The 17762-nt window shown below is 49.7% G+C and overlaps 1 pseudogene; it reads right to left on the bottom strand.

Moving 5' to 3' along the window:
* Positions 1-17762, bottom strand: part of LOC135205126 (ATP-dependent DNA/RNA helicase DHX36-like) — a 93826-nt pseudogene that overhangs the window by 54538 nt on the left and 21526 nt on the right.

The raw sequence follows: 17762 nt of genomic DNA, 5'->3' as shown, positions 1-17762 counted from the left end.
AACTAAGGTTTGAAAAATCAGCTTCAGCCGAGGCTGGGAGAGAAAGGCCCATGTTCTCCCCAGTCGGTACCACACACCTCTTTTTTCCAGAAAGTATGGCTGGAGCATACAGAAGGTAGTTCTGACAAGTTCCTTCTTTGTCAACATCCATTTGTCAAGAGACTGTAGAGCTCTCTTCATAGAGATAGTCGGTCTCATCTTCAGAACCGACGAAGACTTTGGCACAATTGCACTCGAAAATAGCGATCGAGGAGAAGGAGGAGCAGCAGGAGTCAATGAATCCCCATACTCTTGCAAAAGAAGGGATGTCAGAACTTTATAGCACGAGAAACCCTCTCTACCACGAGCCTCGTCTTCCGAATCTTCGTCCAAACCGGGAGGAGAATCCGCCTTAAATACGGGAGGATCTTCACAAACCTCTCTCTCTGCGGGAGACAAACTCCTACTAGGAGAAGGACTCATCGAGTGAACAGTCTCTCTCTCAAGTCTACTTGGCGCCTCGCGCCTGCTTGACGTCTCGCGCCTGGCTAGCTCCTCGCGCTTGGCTGGCGCCTTGCGCCTGGCTGGCGCTTCTCGCTTAAACTGGCTCCTCGCGGCTGGCTGACGCCTCACTTCTTGGCTGGCGCCTTGCGCCTGGCTGGCGCCTCGCGCATGGTGGCGCTTAATCGCTTAACTGGGCCTCCGCGCTTGGCTTGGATGGCGCCTCACGGCTTGGCTGGAGACCTGGATGACTCCTCGCCACCATGGCTGGTGTTTCGCGCCTGTCAGGATCCTTGTCTGGCACATCGCGCTTGGCTGGCGCCTCGCGCCTGTTAGGTTCTTCACGCCTGGAAGACGTCTCGCGCCTGGAAGGCTCTTCATGCCTATAGATTTTACGTCTGGTAGGCTGTTCGTGCCTAGAAAGCTGTTCGGACCTGTAAGACTTTTCTAGTCTATCTGGTACCGTACGCCTGGCCGACGCTTCGCGCCTGGAAGAAGAGGCCTCACTTCTGGCAGGAGTCTCGCGCCTGGCAGGAGAAAGGAGACGAGACTTCTTAATAGGAAGCCTAGCATCCTTTTTGCGAGGAGGATCTCTCGAAAGAACTCCAACTAAAGAGGCTAACTGTTCTTGTACAGCTAACAATATCCTCTTCGAAGCTACACCAGCGTCCTCTTCAATGGGAGAAGCAGGAGACCTCGAAGGTGTACGATCCTCAACTTCAGATTGTGGAGACGTCGAGACCATCTTTGCCTTCTTGATAGATGAGGGGGCTTCCTCCGAGAAGCGCTCCGGGCTCGAGTCAAAAGCGGGTTCCTTCCAGTGCCTTTTCAGTGGCCTAGATAGATCTGAGTCCTTCCACCCTCGTTTAGGTGAAGGAGAACCGGACGAAGAGAAACACTCTCGTAGGACGCTCCTCTTGAAGCAGTCCTGAGCAGTCTGTTGCGAAACAGAGCCTGCTGAAGGGACGCCTGACGTTGGGGATTCCCCACGACCTCCATAAGGCTTTCGACTTTCCTTCTCCTCTGGGTATGGTGAGCTTTTGAAGAGGTCTAGGCCTGGGAGCATCGCAGAGACGGGTCAGACACCCACCCCTCCACAACACTGGGAACACTCACTTCACTAAGCATATCGCTATCACTTCCCTTACCTTGCAAGGCTGCCATTTTGGTCCTCATCTTATGAAGAGTAGCTTTCAGATCGGCGAGTTTGCAGAAGCCGAATCTGAAATACAAAAGCCTGTGAGGGTTCAGATACAGAGGGAGAATCAAAATCATTAATAAAAGGAGAGTTAGACTCAGAAAAAGGCTCAATAGGCCTTGTACTTACACCCTTATGTGCAGCCCGTCTAATTCTATCCCTCTCTAACTTCTTCAAGTAAGAAGTTAGAGTCTTCCATTCATTAGCATTCAACCTTTCACACTCATTACAGGTGTTAGCTAAAGAACATTCAAACCCCCTACACTTACGACATACAGTGTGAGGATCAACCGAAGCCTTCGGTATCCTCACCTTGCAGCCTACATTCACACACACTCTCACACTAACACTTGAATCAGACATTCTAGCAGAAAAATCAAAAGCAAGTCCAAATCCAGTCCACGGTAGCGAATGCCAAAACAACGATCCAGGTACGTCACCAAAAAATCCAATAAAGTTGATCAAAAGTCTTGAAAAGCGAATTCCAGTCAGGAGGTAGTAACAACAATGTTGATACCACCGGCGACAGAGAAAATATGATAAAAAACAGGAATGGTTCCTAGTCCTGCCACCCAGGGCAGGCCGGTAGATCACCTGACCTACCTGTAGCGAGTGGCGCGAAATTTGAATTTCTGTCGGGGACGACGGAGTCTTAGCTAAGTATATATCTGACAAGTAAGTTGATTGTATGAAACATGTGAATTACAAAGCAAAATAATTATGATATAACAACGTTCATCAAGATTTATAAGAACATGCAACTTACAAACTGCAATTCTGAAACAACCCCTTTCAGCAAAACTTTATAAAGTGAAAGCTTTAAATCTAGAAGTGCATGAATGCAAGTGATGAATATTATCAAGAAACTAGAAAACAAAAACAATTGTTAAATTACAATTATAAGAATGCTGTCTGTTTTCAGCTCATGAATATCCCTGGATAGCACAAGCTGGATTTATGTGCATGAGATCCTCACAAAGCTTTAGATTCCCCATACCTGTATACTTAACGGGAACAACCTAATTGTTCCTAACGATAATAATACTAATAATAATAATCAACACAGCAACATCGGAAGAAAACTCACCACTTTGATAACATCTTTGGCCAAACATATGAGGAAGTCAGAGAGCATGTCCCTTTCGTGAATTTCATCCAAGATTAGGTGTGACACCTCTGACAAGAGAGGATCAGTTTGCATCCACTGCAAAATGATTCCGGTCGTGCAATACAAAACAGATCCTGACGACCGAGACATTACTCTGCAAACCGCAAAATGAATTAGGACCATGAAAAAACCAATTGACTGGTGATTATTAACTGAAAATACAGTACTTTTTTACCCCTGTAAAATACATCAAGAGAGAAAATGAGGCAAAAGAAAATGAGTGAGAATAATAATGATTAAAGGCAATATTCTAAAGAACAGAAGCTGTGATGACAAGAGAAAAGGGCTCTATTTTTTCTTACTTTATCACAAAGGGATACAAAGAAGGCATGACACAAACTAACAAAGGTATCAAGGAGTGATAAGAATAGGACTAAAAGATTTAGACCACAGGCCAAGTGCTGTTACCTACAAGGTCATTCAGCACTGAAAGGGAACTTAAAATTAAAAAGATTTTATAAGTGGAACACGAGGAAGACCTCGTAGTTGCACCACGAAACAATTGTTAGGAGGGGGTGGAAAGCACGATAAAAGAAAATACGGACAGAGGTACAGTATAAGGAATGAAAAGGGTTGGAGTCCTCAGAGGTGGAAGTTATTCATAAGAAAAACGACGACCAACACATAAATTCATTCATAGTTAAAAGATGAAAGAAATACTTACTTTTCTAATCTGATTTGGTAGCCAACACTCTGGCCCAGCTTCTCCCCTCTCTCGTCTGCGACGCGCTGCGCCACAGAGATGGCAGAGATCCGTCTCGGCTGCGTGCAAATGATGCGTGTGACGGAGCCCCTCATGTCGGCCACTGCCTCTTCCAGCAGGAACTGTGCTACCTGTGTTGTTTTACCACAACCTTTGTTGAGATAAATGAAAAACAAAACCTCTGGACTTGCAATAATAAAACCAAAGCTAAGTTAATCTTGTTTCTTTTCCAGAGGATGCATTTGCAACATTATGAAATGGAACTTACATGATTCCTGTACAGTAGTGATTATTAAGTAGCTTAAGATGACTAACATTTTAATATTATTAAAGAAATTCCTAAAATTCTGTTAGTTTGCACTGTAATTTTTGTGAATGACCAGATTAAATAGTCTGTCATCTAAGCACCTCCTTTAGAGTAGAAGTTCATTGGTTAAAAAATCAGGTCCATCTTCATATTTCCTGCTCAGAGACCAAGCAAAATCACACATACAAAGAAATACTAATAAGAGGCCATTTTAATCAAAGGATAAACCTATTCAAAATACCTTGCTGACAGCACTCAAGATAGCTAAAATGGAAGGAATGGTATAAAATATAGAGTTTAGGTCAAAGGCAAAGCACTGGGACCTATGACGTCATTCAGCGCTGGAAAATAAACTGAGAGTAGGTAGGTTTGACAGGTGTAACAGGAGGAAAACCTTAAAGCAGTTGCACTATGATATAATTGTAAGGAGAGGGTGGTTAGCAAACTGGAAAATGACAATTTGTCGAAAATTGCATTTTTCCTAACTATACAAACCTGAGGTCCTTTAACAATAGGAAGTAGCTAGCGGCAGCTGGAAGGAACGGTCGTAAGCTTCGAACAAGGGGAGAACGGTTAGTTAACTGCTTGTCCGACAGTCGCGCGCCGCGCGACTGGGAGGTAAACAAATCACTTTTGCTTTTGGCCCATGCAAAATACGCAGAGTGAGGGGTGGCATGAGGAGGGACTATATGTAAAGGACCTCAGGTTTGTATAGTTAGGAAAAATGCAATTTTCGACAAATTGTCATTTGTTCCGATACGTAATACAAACCATCGGTCCTTTAACAATAGGAAGACTCACTTCTTGGTGGGAGGAATCTGAGTCTTTTGATGAACAGACGGGTGTTCGTCCATCCCTGGAATGCCTCCCTGGTCGTAAGAGCGAGGGAGGGATCCAAGCCTCTGTCCGATTGATCGGGGTGTGCACCGCAGGATCAATGGTCAGACCTCTGGGCCGAGTACTAAGAGAGAGGCAAGCGTATCTCTTCGTACCAGCAAGCAAGAACTTGTTCCTGTTTGCAAGAGGCAACATAAAGTATGGGTTGTCCCAAGCTGGCATCCACTTCCTCCCCCTTGTTGGAGGAAGTGGTGGATATACGCTCCTATCCCTAGTGAAAGGAATAGGATGGGGCTCTGTGAGTAGCTCACCTGCATCTTGTCCTTATCCAGCAGGGTGACGACCGTGTCCCTCTAACCACAGGTAGAGGGGAAGAAAAAGATGGGAAGAGGAGCCAGTCACACTCTCATTCACTCATCCATTCTTACGGTCAAACCAGGACTCGATGCTGTTCAGCCTGCGAGGGTCTGGGTTCGCTACACAAAGTGTTGAGCAGCCACCACGGGTCCCAAGGAAAAAGATCCAAGGACCTGTGGGCAATATCCCGAAGGTAGAAGGAAGGGCCTGTGGTCTGGTTGGACCAGACCCCTGCCTTCAGTACCTGCGCCACGGAGAAGTTCTTGCGGACAAGGCAGCATCTCCTTCACATCGAGGCGGTGAAGTCCATTAGGGAGGGGATTGTGAACGACTCGAACCAATCGTCAGGGACCGAAGGGTTCTGAGTCTTCGCTACGAAGTTCGGTACGAAATCGAGCGTCACGGATCCCCATCCCCTGGATGCTTGACTTCGCAGGAGAAGTCATGCAGTTCCTCAGAGGAAAAGAAGAAGGAAATAGTCGCATGACCTATCCCTCTTCTCTACTTCGGTGATGTCCAGTACCCATACTGGTCTGTCCGTTTGCCACGAAGTCTCTCGCATCCTCCTATCCCCATGCAGCGAAGTTCTCGGTAGTGGATAGGACACCGACACTCCATGGTGGGTGTCAATGGTATGGGTACTGTGACAAGCTATTAAAACGAAGTAATGATTGCTCTGTAACAACCGAACTAAGTCAAGAGTAGTTCGTAACTGACTCGGGCGCTCTGACAGCTGCCGACTGACTGCGTTCGGTAGGAGGCAAGTTGTCAAAGCATCCGAGTAAGTCACGTGACCTTCGCCTTTAAAGGGTTATGCGAGAGACCAAACAAATAATGTATTTGTTTGTCACCAATGCCGGACAGCGAGGTGATGATTCTCTTAAGGCATGTCCCAACAGGCGAAAGTCAATTGCCTTCTAGAGACCGAGGTCCCTGAAGGTAAAACATCTCATGGTTGTTGAATCTCAGCTAAGGAGAAAAACAACACTATGTACCGTTGAAGACGAAGGTAGATATTGAATGCAACCTACGTCTTCACAGATGAATCGAGAGAAGGATTCTCAAGATTCATAACCTGTGCTTACAAATGACTGAAAACGCTAACCGCTTATTTTCATTGATGTCCGGTGAGAAGTCGATAGTTGACAATGAAAGAGGGGCGTTCTTCAGTAATGAAAATCAAAACAGGGGAAGCCGCCTGAAGAACTGCTTCTCATGGGCTGAACATTTTGGAAGGGTACAGCTGTCAGGTCGGAGAGTAGGCGATGTCTTCTGACACATCTCGTAATTCGGGTTGGAACAATGAATAATTGTACACCTACGAATACGAGATATTTGAAGACAAACTCAGATGTCTGCAAAATCATTCGCATTATCGCAGTGCGAATGCAGCGGGAGACTTGTACAGAAAACTTCTGTTACCGTGCGGTAACCAGAAAGATGAAAGAGTCCAAGAGATATCTCTGTTGAAAATTCTCGCAATGTCGGAAGGCGATGGAATCTAGCGTCACAGCAGTAGATGGTCCTTTATTATTGCGAGAATCCCCGTTAATCAGAGACCTAAGTCCATGATTGTTGGGCAGAGATACGGTTCGGTAGTCAATCAAAGCAGGGGAGAGAGAGACATACATGACCGTGCATATCGGAGGCCAGCTGATACTGAGCTGCTATCAGCAGTTCAATACGCAGTAGTTGAGCCTGAGCTCTCGCTGACTCGTCATCCTGAGTTGCCAGGTAATCCATTATTCCACGAAGGAATGCGTTCGGCTAGAACTACCGAGCATAAAAGATATGCTCGAGCAATTAATATTTAGGCGAAACGAATTTCGGATAAATATAAAAGTTGAAATGGTGTTGTCGTGCCCCCCACAAAACCATAAGTATATAAAAGTTGAAATGGTGTTGTCGTGACAAAACCATAAGTATATAAAATTGAAACTGAAAACAAAATCCTGGGAGGTTGCAGGCAACCCCGAGTTGCAGTTCAATTAGAATACTTCTCTTATAAGTCGCAATCCGTAGATTAACTAGGATATGCGCCTACCCCTCGGACAATTCAACTGCTTAGTAGAATCATGTCGCGAGGTTAATATACGTAGTATATTTGTAGGATTCTGAACAACGATCTCCATCCTAAATTCTTTCCTTCAAGAAAACAAAATAAGGATTGGAGATCGACCACCTTCGATCTCTATCAAAGAGAGTGAAGGAGAAGTCTTCCTCGAAGGAAAGCTTCAATGGTGAACAGATACTAACGACATAGTTCAAGCCAAACTGGATATTCCCGTCCGATATTCTCTATTCCAGGTTTGGTCGGCCACTGTGAGATAGTTTCTTTCAGCAGCAGTCTTCTTCCCAATGCTAGAAATTCCAAGAATTCGAGCATAGGCGAGGTTCCCGATTATCGTGTATATCGAGTATTCTCGTCTCGCTCACTTTGGACCGTGGTCTCGCGTAAGTGTTTGGAGATCGTAAAAAACTCGAACACTGAATGCGCTAGAAAATTCCGTAGAATTCTAAGCAGTCTGCGAAACCCCCACCGAATTCGTTTTCAAACGATATCGGCTGGTGGTCCTCTCGATTCCCGTTAGAAATCGAGAATGGGGCAGGAGATTCCTCCTCAACGACCGGGGCTTACGTCAGGTAGGACCCGAAGGTACCCCCGGTAGCGCAGTCCCGAAAACGTGGGATCCTACAGAGAAATCTCTGTAGGATCCCTCCCCTTTCCCTCGTAGCCGTAAGGAGAGACGGGAATGGGGAGGAATTGGATACTCGCTCGCCTTCCAGTGGAACTAGCAGTAGGAGAAGAGTAGGAGCAGCCATCGCCTTGCGGCGATGGCCTCTCAGAGTCTGGGAAAAACGTATCGTCAGGAGAAAACGTTTTTCCCTTTTTTTCCCGAGGAGGGTTACGAACTCTCACTGTAGGTAAGGGTCTTGCCGCCACTGTGAACGTCGTCTGGGTGGGGCGATCGACACCTGACAGGAGAGAGCCGATACCGTCCTCCGACTCATTCCAGTCCTCGTCGAGGTCGAAACCTCTCAGGAGGACCGAAGGAGTATTTAAATACGGTGTCCGAAGACACGTAGAAACACCGCTGTCGGCAGTAGAGGAGGTGGAAGTTGCTTGATCGACCGGCCAGAACTGAGAGAGCCTTCTTGTCCGGAGACGAGAAGACTCTTGGTTCGAGACAGAGACTCTGGTTCGCAGAATCCGGCAAGCTCCGATCGCGGCAGACCCACCGTCGGTTGGTTTCCCTCTCGGGCCCCAAAACGACTCGAGCAGAGATGTGGGCTCTGCTGGTGGGAGCGGCAATCCTTCCGCAAGGTCATTATGCTGACGAATCAGCTTAATGACTTCTGCAAATTCCTCTGTATCTCGGGAGTAAACCCGCGTCTTGCGGAGTAGACCGTCCGTCCCTCCAACAAGAACAGATCCCGAGATACTCCTCCTTCAGAAGGAGGAACAGCGGCAGACCCCTGACGGTCGCCTCCAGCTACTTGCGCGTATGTCCTGGTCGGTCCTAGAACCGTGCCTGGTCCATACGGCGTCATAGCGGGATCGCGAGCGGCACACCTCTCGCGATCCTCATAGGTACCTCGCTCCTCCCGGTGTAGCCCGAGGAGGTTGAAGGTACAGGAGAGGCAGACCTGACGCTCCCCCCTAGCTCGCTGGCAGGACCAGCGTGCTTGGAGGGCTGCTGCTGATCGTCCAACCCGCGGTGGCGATCGAGCAGCAGGCCTAGCCTTGCCGCTCGCCTGGGGCGACGAGGCTTCGGCTGAGAACGTCGACGCTGATCTCTAGCGTCAGGCGAGCTGTTGCTGGTTACCGTCTCCGCCCGGTCCCGATGGGAGCGGCGTCAGGTGACCTGCTAGGCTCGTTGTCGCGGTGAGACCGGCGAGCGTCCTCTCGGCGCGTCGAGCCGCTGGTACCAGCCGTGGCTGGTACCGACGGACCGCGGGACCCCTTCCTCGCCTCAACCCGTGGCTGGTCAGCGACCGTCACGTCAACAACCCGAGCAGCCAGCTGGTCGGCTGCGAGAGCGTCCACTGGCCTAGCGAGAGTCGTCTGCACGACACTCGCCAGTCTTCTGCTCCGCGCTTCGGTCTTGGCGGCGAGCGAGCTCGGGTGTCAAGACTTTGGCTGGACGGTCTCCCGCGGGAGACCGTCCACTCGGTACTTCTCGCTAACGAGAAGCCGAGGCGGATCCTGGTTTAGCGGCAGAACCGCTAGAACCAGGCGAGGAAGTGCCAGCCGAAGCTGGTACTCCTCTGGTCCCCGTCTTCTTCTCCCCTTGGTAGAAGAAAAAGACGGGCCCTGTTTCCCCGAGGGAGCAGGAGGACCAGCAGAAGAGCTCCCCGAATCGCCGGAGCGAGACGGGCCCTTAGAAGGTCCCGAAGGAGCCTTCTTAGGGAGGGGGGAAAACCCGGGGTTACCAGCTGGTCGCTGCAAGAGCGGCCGCTGGCCTGGCAAGAGTCACCTGAGCGTCTCTCACCAGCCTTCTGCTCCGTGCCGAGCGTCTTGCGCCGAGCGAAACTCTGGCGCCGAAACTTGGCTGCACGGTCTCCCGAGGGAGAACGTACACTCGGGATCTCTCGCGAACGAGAGACCGAGCCGGAACCTGGCGTAAGCGGCATCGGGGCCCGCTAGCACCAGGCGAGGAAGTACCAGAGCTAACCGATACTCCTCTGGTCCCCGTCTATCTCTTCCTTACGGAAGGGGAGACGGGCCCCGCTCCCGAAGGAGCAGGAGGACCAGCAGAAGGACCCCCGTCCCACCGGGGAGCGGGACGGGCCCTTAGAAGTTCCCGAAGGAGACTTCTTTTAGGGGGAAGGCAGCCTTCTTCTTCTTCGGCTTATGGGCCTTAGAAGTCGAAGGGGAAGAGGCAGCAGCAGACGATGAAGACGAAGATGACAGCTTCCTTCTTCTCCTCTTCCTCGTCAGCTCACGCAGGACAGTCGTCAGGTCCTCCATCCAGGCCGGAGCCGGGGCTATTGCCGAAGCAACACGGCACCCGACTGCACCTGTCCGGAAGGACCTGGGACTGGGGAAGGACACACCGTGGGCAGGACCAGCATGGACAGGCTCAGGAACCAGGAGCGACAGGAACAGCAACCAGCTCAGGAGCGGCAGGAACAGTCGGCAGCGGTAGACCCAGAAGGGACAGCAAGCCAACAGCGGGGAATAACATCAGCGGCAGGTACGGCAGGACCAGCGATCGCCTCGTAGAATCATCGGCAGCCAGCGGAACCTGGGTACTGGCGGCCGGTCCAGGGGGCGAGCTGCTGGAACAGCGGAAGTCTGGGGCAGGCAACACGAAGAAACAGGCGGCGGCGGCAACCCCCCCTCGGTTTACGGCGGCGGCCCTAGTAGCGTCATCGACACAGCATGGGGAGTGTAGACCAGGAGGGGGGGGAGCAGCATAAGCGGCCGTGGTAGTAGTGGAGACCGCCCCAGACCTCGGCTAGACGCTGCAGCAGCCCGTGGATGCTAGGCACGCCCTGCCGCCGCGGTGGTCCATACCTGTCCAAGGTCGTCTCCCACGGATGTAGCACCTGCGGTAACATAGATAGATTAGTAAGAGGGTCCCTCACGCACGGGGGGGGGGGAAGACATGCCCCACCCGAACGCAAGGAAGACCCCAAATACAAAATACAACAAAGAAGCTGAGCGGGGGGCAGGAAGGAAGACGAAGAATCGGATACCAAGGGAGTCGCGGGAGAGCTTTCCGACGACTTCCTGGCAGACCTTCGCTTCCCCTACCCCCGCACAGCAGTGAAAAGTAATACTGGAAAATGAACAGAATACTGCCCCTTGCGATTCACCTTCATGAACTTAAAGGGGAAAAAGATCAATTCCGGGTAAGAACGAGAAACTTGATCCAAAATATTGATGCTATCCTAAAATATATATGAAAATGAAACAGAATACGCACTTGCGATTTCACTTTCACAATTCCCGGGTAAGACGAAATGAAATAAACAAAATTGAATAAAAGACAATTTAAATTTCATGCAAATAAATAAATGAAAAATGTAAAAGAATATTGCAATTGCGAATCCACTTTCATTGCATTCTATTATACAAAATTAAAAGGCTCGTGGAAGAGCGCAATCACACTCTCGGTAACGAACGCACAGGGCAAAAATATAATGAAAAGAGTACTTACATTTTTCAATTACACACTTTCGCCCAAAATACATGACTCGGCGCGAGCGCGTTTCCCGCCCTCTGCACCGAGACATAATTCAAGGTTCAATTCATGAAAAGAGAGGAAATCGCCGCATCTACGGCGATAACTCCATGTTGGTTCATAATTAAGTAATGAAAATGAAAACAGTGTACTTACTGTTTCATTTTCAAGTCAAACAAACCATTAGTAGAAAACACAATATAAACAAAGCATACGACGATGAAGCGGGCAGAGAGCGATGACGAACACGTCCTCACACCCGCGGCCGAAAGCAAAAGTGATTTGTTTACCTCCCCAGTCGCGCGGCGCGCGACTGTCGGACAAGCAGTTAACTACCGTTCTCCCTTGTTCGAAGCTTTACGACCGTTCCAGCTGCCGCTAGCTACTTCCTATGTTAAAGGACCGATGGTTTGTATTACGTATCGGAACAAACTGAGGATATGAATAGAGGAATAGTAAAAAGAATGAAATTGCAGCTAGGGGCTGAAGGGACGCTGCAAAGAACCTTTAGTAATGCCTGCAGTGGACCCTGTGAAGTGCACTGATGGCACCACCCCAGTATAGGGGGGAATGGAGGAATGTTAGAAGTTGAAGTGGTGAAACTTTGAGGACACCCAACAGTTACCAAAGAGGTAATAGTAGAGAGATTCAGTACCACCTACCTGTCTCACCACTCAGCACAACTACTTGGTTATCACGGATGAGGTCCACTATCTCATCTCGCATCTGGAATGCCGGAAGTTTTTTGCGGAACTCGAGCATCTTCAGGAACCTGTTGGCAACAACGGGTACGCATTAAAATTTGTTTTGAAGCTACGGCCAAAGGGAGGGTGGTCATGCATGCCCAAACCCTTTATGAACCTCACATGTGAAGAAAACAGTATTATAGGCAAGCAGACACTGAATTGTGCAAACTAAACTGAAAGAAAAAGTCATCAGTTTCAGTCTTCCCCAAGCATAGTGCCTCTAAGGTGGACGTCAACCTGGTGACAACCAACTCCCCACCATGACCACACTGGTAGACAGCCTCACTAATCGCTCCCTGACAGGGAAGCGAGCTCTAGCCCCTAGACTACGAGACCAGAACGCTATACCAATTGCACTAAGTGCTTATTTCCAAATGCCACATCATCCTTTGTTTGCCCTAGGCTGACAGGGGAAACTAGATGATGCATTGCACTCAAGATACTTACGCTGGACTACTTTGCTGTTCCACCATTTCCTCGTACAACTGCTGGTCAAGAGCTTCATTGCGTGGCATGAAAACTTTGTCCCCTTTCAAAGCAGCTAAGCCATCAACGTCACGCATCTGAAAAATTAAGGTGGACAAGTGAGATACAACGATAAGGAGGCAGTAGCCTTACAAATCATTACCAAACTTGAGATCTTTGTTGACATTGTTCAGTGGTAAGGCAATATCACTATACTACAAGCATTAACACCTGACATATCATTCCTTCACATCCAACAATACATAAAAATATCTTGTCTGCCTACATTTGACATTCCAGCTAATGAAATAGTTGCATTTGAAAATTTTGAAAACTTGACCTCGCTCTAAAAATGACAATTTGTCGAAAATTGCATTTTCCTAACTATACAAACCTGAGGTCCTTTAACAATAGGAAGTAGCTAGCGGCAGCTGGAACGGTCGTAAGCTTCGAACAAGGGGAGAACGTAGTTAACTGCTTGTCCGACAGTCGCGCGCCGCGCGACTGGGAGGTAAACAAATCACTTTTGCTTTTGGCCCATGCAAAATACGCAGAGTGAGGGGGTGGCATGAGGAGGGACTATATGTAAAGGACCTCAGGTTTGTATAGTTAGGAAAAATGCAATTTTCGACAAATTGTCATTTGTTCCGATACGTAATACAAACCATCGGTCCTTTAACAATAGGAAGACTCACTTCTTGGTGGGAGGAATCTGAGTCTTTTGATGAACAGACTGGTGTTCGTCCATCCCTCGAATGCCTCCCTGGTCGTAAGAGCGAGGGAGGGATCCAAGCCTCTGTCCGATTGATCGGGGTGTGCACCGAAGGATCAATGGTCAGACCTCTGGGCCGAGTACTAAGAGAGAGGCAAGCGTATCTCTTCGTACCAGCAAGCAAGAATTGTTCCTGTTTGCAAGAGGCAACATAAAGTATGGGTTGTCTCAAGCTGGCATCCACTTCCCCTCATCCTCTCCTTCCCTCTCCTCCGGTATTCCCCCTCCTCCCCTTTCCTCCCACCCCCTTGTCCTTTCCCCGGCTCCCTCTTCCTCCTATGGTGGCCTAACTCCTCCTCCCTCCTTCTTCCTCCCCCTTCCTTCTTCCCCTCCCCGTTCCTTTCCTTCCGGTACTCCTCTCCTCGGATCTCTTCCCTCTTCCTTTCTCCCCCCCTCCCTTCTTCGCCCCCTCCTCCCCTCCCTTTCACCTCCTAGCCCCCGCCTCCCCCCGTGTGGATGGAAGTGGTGGTAACGCTCCTCTCCCTAGTGAAAGGGATAGGATGGGGCCTCTCGTTGAGTAGCTCACCTGCATCTTGTTCCGCTTCCCAGCAGGGTGACGACCGTGTCCCTCTAACCACAGGTAGAGGGGAAGAAAAGAGGGAAGAGGAGCCAGTCACACTCTCATTCACTCATCCATTCTACGGTCACACCAGGACTCGATGCTGTTCAGCCTGCGAGGGTCTGGGTTTGCTACACAACGTGTTGAGCAGCCACCACGGGTCCCAAGGAAAAAGATCCAAGGACCTGTGGGCAATATCACGAAGGTAGAAGGAAGGGCATGTGGTCTGGTTGGACCAGACCCCTGCCTTCAGTACCTGCGCCACGGAGAAGTTCTTGCGGACAAGGCAGCATCTCCTTCGCATCGAAGGCGGTGAAGTCCATTAGGGAGGGGATTGTGAACGACTCGAACCAATCGTCAGGGACCGAAGGGTTCTGAGTCTTCGCTACGAAGTTCGGTACGAAATCGAGCGTCACGGATCCCCATCCCCTGGATGCTTGACTTCGCAGGAGAAGTCATGCAGTTCCTCAGAGGAAAAGAAGGAAATAGTCGCATGACCTACCCTCTTCTCTACTTCGGTGATGTCTAGTACCCATACTGGTCTGTCCGTTTGCCACGAAGGGTCTCTCGCATCCTCCTATCCCCATGCAGCGAAGTTCTCGGTTTAGTGGATAGGACACCGACACTCCATGGTGGGTGTCGATGGTATGGGTACTGTGACAAGCTATTAAAACGAAGTAATGATTGCTCTGTAACAACCGAACTAAGTCAACAGCGTAGTTCGTAACTGACTCTCGGGCGCTCTGACAGCTGCCGACTGACTGCGTTCGGTAGGAGGGCAAGTTGTCAATGCATCCGAGTAAGTCCACCGTGACCTTCGCCTTTAAAGGGTTATGCCGAGAGACCAAACAAATAATGTATTGTTTGTCACCAATGCGGACAGCGAGGTGATGATTCTCTTAAGGCATGTGCCCAACAGGCGAAAGTCAATTGCCTTCACTTCTAGAGACCGAGGTCCCTGAAGGTAAAACATCTCATGGTTGTTGAATCTCAGCTAAGGAGAAACAACACTATGTACCGTTGAAGACGAAGGTAGATATTGAATGCAACCTACGTCTTCACAGATGAATCGAGAGAAGGATTCTCAAGATCTTAACCTGTGCTTACAATGACTGAAAAACGCTAACCGCTATTTCATTGCTGTCCGGTGAGAAGTCGTAGTTGCATGAAAAAAAGCGGGGCGTTCTTTTCAGTAATGAAAACACAGGGGAAAGCCAGCCTGAAGAAACTGCTTCTCATGGGCTGAACATTTGGAAGTAGAGCTGTCAGGTCGGAGAGTAGGCGATGTCTTCTGACATCTTGTAATTCGGGTTGAACAATGAATAATTGTACACCTACGAATACGAGATATTTGAAGACAAACTCAGATGTCTGCAAAATCATTCGCATTATCGCAGTGCGATGCAGCGGGAGACTTGTACAGACTTCTGTTACCGTGCGGTAAACAGAAAGATGAAAGAGTCCAAGAGATATCTCTGTTGAAAATTCTCGCAATGTCGAAAGGCGATGGAATCTAGCGTCACAGCAGTAGATGGTCCTTCATTATTGCGAGAATCCCCGTTAATCAGAGACCTAAGTCCATGATTGTTGGGCAGAGATACGGTTCGGTAGTCAATCAAAGCAGGGCAGAGAGAGACATACATGACCGTGCATCTCGGAGGCCCAGCTGATACTGAGCTGCTATCAGGCAGTTCAATTAAATACGCAGTAGTTGAGCCTGAGCTCTCGCTGACTCGTCATCCTGAGTTGCCAGGTAATCCATTATTCCACGAAGGAATGCGTTCGGCTAGAACTACCGAGCATAAAAGATATGCTCGAGCAATTATATTTAGGCGAAACGAATTTCGGTAAATATAAAAGTTGAAATGGTGTTGTCGTGACAAAACCATAAGTATATAAAAGTTGAAATGGTGTTGTCGTGACAAAACCATAAGTATATAAAATTGAAACTGAAAACTCCTGGGAGGTTGCAGGCAACCCCGAGTTGCAGTTCAATTAGAATACTTCTCTTATAAGTCGCAATCCGTTAGATTAACTAGGATATGCGCCTACCCCTCGGACAATTCAAACTGCTTAGTAGAATCATGTCGCCGAGGTTAATATACGTAGTATATTTGTAGGATTCTGAACAACGATCTCCATCCTTAAATTCTTTCCTTCAAGAAAACAAAATAAGGATTGGAGATCGACCACCTTCGATCTCTATCAAAGAGAGTGAAGGAGAAGTCTTCCTCGAAGGAAAGCCTTCAATGGTGAACAGAATACTAAGACGATAGTTCAAGCCAAACTGGATATTCCCTTCCGTCGATCTTCTCTATTCAGTTGGTCGGCCACTGTGAGATAGTTTCTTTCAGCAGCAGTCTTCTTCCCAATGCTAGAAATTCCAGGAATTCGAGCATAGGCGAGGTTCCCGATTATCGTGTATATCGGGGATTCTCGTCTCGCTCACTTTGGACCGTGGTCTCGCGTAAGTGTTTGGAGATCGTAAAAAACTCGAACACTGAATGCGCTAGAAATTCCGTAGAATTCTAAGCAGTCTGCGAAACCCCACCGAATTCGTCAAAAACGTATCGGCTGGTGGTCCTCTCGATTCCCGTAGAAATCGATGAATGGGGCAGGATTCCTCCTCAACGACCGGGGCTTACGTCAGGTAGGACCCGAAGGTCCCCCCGGTAGCGCAGTCCCGAACGTGGGAATCCTACAGAGAAATCTCTGTAGGACCCTCCCTCCCCTTTCCCTCGTAGCCGGAAGGAGAGAGGGAATGGGGGAGGAATTGGATACTCGCTCGCCTTCCCAGTGGAACTAGCAGTTGGAGAAGAGTAGGAGCAGCCATTGCCTTGCGGCGATGGCCTCTCTGAGTCTGGAAAACGTATCGTCAGAGAAAACGTTTTCCCGCGGAGGGTTACGAACTCTCACTGTAGGTAAGGGTCTGCCGCCACTGTGAACGTCGTTGGGTGGGGCTGATCGACACCTGACAGGAGAGAGCCGATACCGTCCTCCGACTCATTCCAGTCCCTCGTCGAGGTCGAAACCTCTCAGGAGGACGAAGGAGTATTTAAATACGGTGTCCCGAAGACGACATAGAAACGCCGCTGTCGCAGTAGAGGAGGTGGAAGTAGCTTGATCGACCGGCCAGAACTGAGAGAGCCTTCTTGTCGGAGACGAGAGACTCTGGTTCGAGACAGAATCGGCAAGCTCTCCGATCGCGGCAGACCCACCGTCGGTTTGGGTTCCCTCTCGGGCCCCAAAACGACTCGAGCAGAGACGTGGGCTCTGCTGGTGGGAGCGGCAATCCTTCCGCAAGGTCATTATGCTGAGAATCAGCTTAATGGACTTCTGCAAATTCCTCTGTATCTCGGGAGTAAACCGCGCCTCTTGCGGAGTAGGAGGCCGTCCTTTATGTCCAGTCCAACAAGAACAGATCCTGAGATACTGCTCCTTCAGAAGGAGGAACAGCGGCAGACCTCTGACGGTCGCCTCCAGCTACTTGCGCGTATGTCCTGGTCGGTCCTAGAACCGTGCCTGGTCGATATACGGCGTCATAGCGGGATCGCGAGCGGCGCACCTCTCGCGATCACTCATAGGTACCTCGCTCCTCCCGGTGTAGCCCCGAGGAGGGTTGAAGGTACAGGAGAGGCAGACCTGACGCTCCCCCCTAGCTCACTGGCAGGACCAGCGTGCTTGGAGGGCTGCTGCTGATCGTCCACCCGCGGTGGCGATCGAGCAGCAGGCCTAGCCTTGCCGCTCGCCGCCTGGGCGAGAGGCTCGGCTGAGAACGTCGACGCTGATCTCTAGCGTCAGGCGAGCTGTTGCTGGTTACCGTCTCCGCCCGGTCCCGATGGGAGCGGCGTCAGGTGACTGCTAGGCTCGCTGTCGCGGTGAGACCGGCGAGCGTACCTCTCGGCGCGTCGAGCCGCTGGTACCAGCCGTGGCTGGTACCGACGGCCGCCGGGGACCCCTTCCTCGCCTCAACCCGTGG

The sequence above is a fragment of the Macrobrachium nipponense genome, chromosome 48, assembly GCF_015104395.2.
Source record: "Macrobrachium nipponense isolate FS-2020 chromosome 48, ASM1510439v2, whole genome shotgun sequence".
In the NCBI taxonomy this organism is placed as follows: Eukaryota; Metazoa; Arthropoda; class Malacostraca; order Decapoda; family Palaemonidae; genus Macrobrachium; species Macrobrachium nipponense.
This window is presented reverse-complemented; position numbering and strand designations above follow the sequence as displayed.